This window comes from Nipponia nippon, unplaced genomic scaffold, assembly GCF_047370975.1.
Source record: "Nipponia nippon isolate SJK-2023a ecotype South Korea unplaced genomic scaffold, ASM4737097v1 scaffold_15, whole genome shotgun sequence".
Lineage (NCBI taxonomy): Eukaryota > Metazoa > Chordata > Aves > Pelecaniformes > Threskiornithidae > Nipponia > Nipponia nippon.
Genome location: NW_028262331.1, coordinates 4,739,294 through 4,745,808, shown reverse-complemented (window position 1 = coordinate 4,745,808; position 6,515 = coordinate 4,739,294). Strand labels below are relative to the sequence as shown.

Sequence of the window (6,515 nt, the reverse complement as noted above, 5' to 3'; positions counted from 1 at the left end):
TGCTCATGGGAGAGGGCTGCAAAATGGATGTTTCATTTCCTGACTTCATTTGGAAATTGCTTCAGTGGTGGGTCTGGAAAAGGCTCTTGTATGCCGCAAACACAAACGCAAAGTCTAATACTACCTTGTATGAGCTCCACAAAATCACATACCCAACCAAATGAGTACTGACTGTTCCAATAATATGAGCAGAAGTCACTCAGGCATCAGATGTCAGATGGTGCTTTTGCACTGTTTAAAGATTTCAGAATGAGACTGAAGGCTAGATAAAATGGTATACAGCGTTACCTTTAGCCTTCAATCTAGAGAGGTTTATTTTTCCTCATGCAAGCTGGTAGGCAAAAACTTTGAGGATAGTACTCTTGAAAGATGAGGTCATATTTTTCCATCAACTCATGCACACTTTTTGATGGGTCCCTTTTCATCTGTTACTGCCTAGTTACCCGACTCTTCAAGTGAAGCTCTGCGGCATCTTAGGCCAATGGAAGTCTCGTCTGAGCAGTGCCACATTCTCCCCTTCCCCTGGCTGCACCCTCTCTCTCAGGTCAGCACTAAACCTCATACACACACATCGGGTACTGACTGAGAAGAAACCTCCTTGTTCTTCAGTCACATCAGCTCCCTAAATTTTCTTGCTTGTCTGCAATTGTCAGGGTCCCGCATGCACTAATAGGCCTTAATGGCCTTCACAAGTCTCACCTGGAACCTCCACCCGCACCTGCTTCCTGTGGGCCCAAGAGCCCCATTTAAGCTCAGCCTAGGGCATTCAAACCTTTTTTGAGCTACACTCTTGGACCTACACTACTCTGTGGGCCTTCTATCTCACTGTGGACCTGCCTAGCAATTGCTGAACTGCATATGACTCTAGTAACTGTCACTGGATGTAACCCTGACCTGCAGCTTGACTTTTCAGCTTGATCTTGGACCTGCTTCATCATCATAGACTTGCCTGATGATTTGGACTCTTGAACCTGACTACCATCTTTGGGCTTGCCTTTCTTGGATATTGGAGAGGCCACTTCCCTGCTGGCCATGTTACCATGCCCTGCTCCAGGCTCCCTGTTCCTTATGGAACAGCTGGCTGTTGCTGCTCCCCAATGGCTGCAGATGGGGCGGGAGGATGGAAAATAGGACCACCTTAGTGCAGACTAGGTTGAGCTAGGCTTTGTCTAGATGAATGATTTGTTTTGGAGCAGTGCAGTTTTGAAGCAAATCGCTCGATTGCCCCTGCTTACATTGAGTGACCGAGGTAGCTTCTTTGGAGGAATCTAAACCAGAAGCTCTGCTTGAAATTCAGTCCAAATTCCCTCCAGTTCCTGATGGGGACCAAACCAGGGTGCAGGCTTTCAGGTCCTCCAGCAGCTACCAAACATTCACGCACCACCACAGTGCTCTCAACCACCCAGAGCTCTCATAACTCTCTGAAGTGCCTCGTGGCCTACGTAAAGCCCCACATTCCATGTGACCCTACCTATTTGCCTTCAGTGTTTTTTGCAGTTCTGCTGCTCCTTCCTCACTGGTGCACTTTTCCCTTTGTTTGAAATCCATTTTTCCCTTTTTTTTTTCTCCCATCTGTTGCCCCAGAATTACTGCACATCAAGGGCAGTGCAGCAGACATGTGCCTATTACAGAGTGCTTGAAGAGATCTTTGAGTTGGGCTATACCACCAAGCTTATTGTTCATTTGCACTTCTGCACCTTGGGCTCTTGGACCATTATGCAAGAGAATTTGGAGCTGTAACTCTCCCTTTCTGTAAGGGGGAAGGACAGATGTTCAGATAAATATCATGAAAATATTACAGGCTTGTTCTAGGAATCTTTATCAATCCCATTTTCATTTGGGGGCATAGAGCCGTGCTTATGGGTTTTGGATACAGATTCAAATAACTAAAGGGAACAAAGAGCTGAGGTTATTTCCACAAAAACAGATTCTCACCAAGCATCATTAAAATGATCAGATGGGAATTGAACTTGCATGAACCCTGGCAGTTGCTCTTTAGTGTCAGCCCTTTCACAAACAATTACTATTTGGATGGGAAAAAACAAAGAAACAGTGTAGAATTGATAATGTGTTTTATTAACTCTTAAATGTTTAATCCTGTAAACCTTTCTGAAACTTTGTGAATGGGTAGAGGAGCCTTTGAAATATACTGTCATAAAAGGCAGAGAAAGGTTCTCATGAGTTTCCCCCAGCTTGTTGTTCTGCTTGGAGGCAGGATCATCCTTAGAAATGTTTGTCTGACCTGTCTAAACTTTCTAGGTAGCCTCAAGTCCCAAGCTAGCCTTATATTTATGCATTTTTCCCCCTACCATCTAACCTAAATCTTTCTATCTGCAAATTAAGCCAATTTCATCCTTTGCATCCTCTTTGTAATCAACGTTAGCACTCTGGAAGACTCTTTAGTTTTCTTTTTTTCAACATTCAATTTCCAACTTTTCCTCTCAGCAATCTTTTCTACACTTCTAATTCTTCTTGCTCTCTTTAAGATAACCTTAAATTTGTGCATATTTTTCTTAAAACACGGTGTGCCAACTTGGACACAAAATTCCAGCACCAGCCAGAATAGAACAATTATTTCAGGGGTTGGTTATCTGTAAAAAAACAAACAAACCAAAAAACCCCCTGTGATTCAGCAGCAGTGAAGGTTATGCATGTTTCTAGTCAATGTGGGGAAAAGTTTACTCCAGACCTCTCTTTCTTAGTAACTGCTTGCTTCTGATCCCCCTGTAGCCTGTTCTCTCTATCCCAAAAACTTCTTTAGATCTGATTCCCCTCTGCCTCTGTTACCTTGGTAATGTGCCAGCATGGGTTATCTAAGGACATACCTTGAATTTTCACTAATGTTAAAAAGGTGCAGATTGTCTGAAGTATGAGTTTTCTATGTGAAAATGCAATGTCAACACTGTTTAATATTGTCATTAATGACCTGGATGACGGGACTGAGTACAACAAATCCATGCTCTTCCCAGTGGTGTCCATTGACAGGATGAGAGGCAATGGGCACAAATTGAAATGCAGGAAATTTCATTTAAACTTTTTCACTGCGGTGGTGGTCAGATATTGGGACAGGTTGCCCAGATAGGTCATGGAGTCTTCATTGCTGGAGATATCCCAAACCCAACTGGATATGGTCCTGGGAAACTTGCTCTAGCCAATGCTGCTCTGATCAGGAGGTTTGGTCTAGAGTATCTCCAGAGGTGCCTTCCAACTTCAATAAATCTGTGATGTTACATCTGTCAGCGTTGTTAATACAGCCCCAATGACACTTGCCTTTTACTGGGCTGACATATGATCAATCTGTGCTGCTCTTTGAACCTCAGATCCTGTCATGAGGAACTACAGCCTAACCAATTTCTCTCCGAATTTTACTCGTGCCTTTCTTCTAACACGTGACGATCTGCACTGATCTTTAATTCCTTCTTGTTGATTTTCTACCTCCCCTTCAGTTTAAGGCTGTTCTGAATTCTATCCCTGTCCTCCAAACTCCACATAAGTTGCCTTAGCTTACTGTCCATCATCCACAAATTTTGTATGTGTTCTGTGTTTTGCCCTCCAAATTGTTAATATTGAACAGTATCTGACCCTAGAACAGTCTCCTCCTCCTCATAATTCTTCTCCCTTGTCATCCTTGAAATGTCTTCTGATTTTCACAGTGATAATTAATGTTGGACATGGTTTTTAACTGTACCATAGGTCACTGGTCTTTAACCTGTCTGTAGGCAACTATACAGAAAGAGTTTCTCACCCCTGGGCCTTGCTTCTTTTGCCCATCAGTCTGTTTGAATTCAGGTGGTCATCAGCAAGATGTTATCCACGAAGCACAGACAGCCATATGTCTCTAAGTCATCCTATGATAATGCTTATACCCAATAAAAATGGATTTCCCACTATGAATGGGGGAAAACCAACTTCAACAAAGCTGGGTTATATGCAAGAGCAAATCCACTTGGATTCCTAAAGGCAAGCCCATGGCTTGCACCAGAAAAGACTCCGGCTCCCACAGCTCTGATTACATGGCTGGGGTTCACAACTTGCTAAAGAACACATCTGGGCATGTCGGTGCTGTGCAGAACCATCTGTACAGCTGCAGCGTCTGAGGACCCTTGTATTTCAACATGCTATTTTGCCCTTTTCCAAATTCAAGACTTTGGAAAGCATAAGGGGGTTTCACATTGAAGGAGCCAGACTTTAGATCCTTGAAGCACATGAGGGCACAGAATTTGAAATAATAGTTTTCTAACATGCAAACCTGGACTTTTTTGTTAGAGTTACATAACTTGGGGGATTCTCATGTGTATTGACTTAACTTTGGCCACTTAAATCTAGTGTATATTCAAGGAGGCTTATCTCTGCAGGACTTCTCTTCAGTGATTGAAGGGAGAGAGGTCCTTGAATAGGCATTTTAGGGTACTTAAGTTCATCTCTCCTCTGTTTCAGCCTCTGAAAGCATCTGTCTGACTCCGCTGATTATAAAGCAGGGGCCTAGGAATGCTAACTCAGGTATTTAAGGTCAAGCATGGCAATACCTCCTTGAGTCCTTATCTAGGGAAATGTTGCCATTTGTTACTGTCCCTTTCAGTTTAAATGATTGCTTAATGTGTCTTTTGACCTGTGGAACATCATTTTTTTTTTGCAAAATATACTAGCAAGCTCAGTGTTTGGTCAGCTGCTTCAGCAGGAATACAGAGCTCAGATGCTAGGCCAGGCAGGATTTTTTGTTACAATGATTAGAAGACAGTAGCTGCCCTTTCATGGGGTAAGAGACCTTATGTATGGAAGTGAAAGGAGATCCAAACAGCCAGAGGACTGAAACCAAAAAGGAAGGTAAGAACCATCTCGGCTGAGGTCACATAGCAAGTAGGTAGAGAGTCAGGATCGGCCATGTCTTCTGTTGACCAGTAGCCGTTGGCTACATTGCCATTCCAGATGCTGATCCTGCAAGCTGACTCCCAACAAATCTCCTGACAGGCTTGGTCAGTTATTTAAACCACATCCCACTCTGCACTTGGGAAGAGGCGAAGCTGGTTCCCCTTTAGCTGACTTGCACAGTGTCGCTGAAAGCCTTTTGATTCCTGCTTCGCATGGGTTTTGGCCTCCTGCATGAACCTACCCACACTGTAGTGAAACCTGGTTTTGCTCAGCGTGTCACAGGCTCACATGGTTCAAAAATAAGTTGTTTTACAGAAAAGTGGAGAGGATGGCAGGTAACTTTACTTCTCCTGCCTTGTCCCTTTAAGTTTTGGAAGCTGCAAGTACCCCCACAGCTGTGATGAGTAGAAAGTTCATTACCAGAGAGAGTGGGGTTAGGGGCTTCCTCTAACAGGCCAGAAAGAGATAAATCTCCATTAATTTACTGGTAAGCTACTGCCTTTAAGTTATTATATGTAAAAAGGATGCAGTTTAAATAGCAGCCAGAAAGTTATTTGTAGAACAGGAATTAGCTAGTTTCAGCAAGGATCTCTGCCCTCCCAACTGGGCTGAGGGTGTAAAGGCTGTGACAGAATGTAATGCTTGGAAAAATAATACTGGTGAGAATCAAGTGCTGAAGCAGTACAAGTGTCCGTATTTTGTCTGGAATTATGAAAAGCCTTAAGGAAATATTAATGATTTCTTTTTAAATTGGTGTTACAGTTCACCCAAGTTTGTACAAACAGCAGCACACAGGTAAAGCCAAATACTGCATGCTGCCCTATTTTTTTTCTGGAAAAGATGGAGAAGTTTAGTTTTGTTCCTGGGTTAAACACATGCATGCCAGGGTGCTAGCTAGAGCGGGGCAAACACCCGAGCCTCTCGTGGCCTGGCGGCTGGGCACAGGGAGCCAAGCTTTCCCTCAGCCGTGGCTGGGCTGGTGAAACATGGTGGCTGTGGCAGCCCTGCTCCACAAGGCCGGCAGGGTTTTGCCTTCCCATGCAGTGCCACGGCCGCGAGCTGAGGTCTGCTGTGTGGGGCCCTTCCCCAAGCATGGCTGACACCTGGAACCTTCCCCCACCTGTGTGGGGCCGGGAGGGCGGCTCTGAGGGCGTGTTCCTCCAGCCCCACAGGTGTGGGGGATTAATGCTAACAGGCTCCGCTCTGCCCCCAGGAACCACTGCCAGGTGAAGGACACGAGGAGAGGCTGCTGGGCTCAGTCACAGGGGCTGCTCCGCATCCATGCACAGCCCTGGCTCTCCTGTCCCTGCACAACCAACATGGAGGCGAGGCCTCGGCATGCCAAGGTAAGCCAGTGGTTTTTTTCCACACAGCATATTAATTAGGGTGTTTGAGGCCTTGGATCAACCCTGGGTTTGTGCCTGGGGAACCGGTTCTTTGGGGGAGGCGGGATGGGAAGGTTGTGGGGGTTTTGTTGTTTTGTCTTACCTTGGCTGTGAATGACTTTCAGTGCCCTGTTTAGTCAGCTGTGTCTGATTATATAAAGTAAACCCCTGGCTTTTCATATAACATACAAAGCTTATCACCTTTTTCCAGCCATAGTGTGCTCATTAAACCACTCCTCAGTTACTGAAAAAACAACTGCC

The 6,515-nt window shown here is 44.8% G+C and overlaps 1 long non-coding RNA gene across 1 annotated transcript in view; it reads left to right on the top strand.

Annotated features, from left to right (window-relative positions):
• Window positions 1–6,090: 6,090 nt before the first annotated feature.
• The window catches only part of LOC148056293 (uncharacterized), an 88,023-nt gene continuing 87,598 nt past the window's right edge, over window positions 6,091–6,515 (top strand). The window contains exon 1 of the long non-coding RNA XR_015703407.1: window positions 6,091–6,215. This is a non-coding gene — a long non-coding RNA (uncharacterized LOC148056293). The remainder of the gene's footprint in view (window positions 6,216–6,515) is intronic.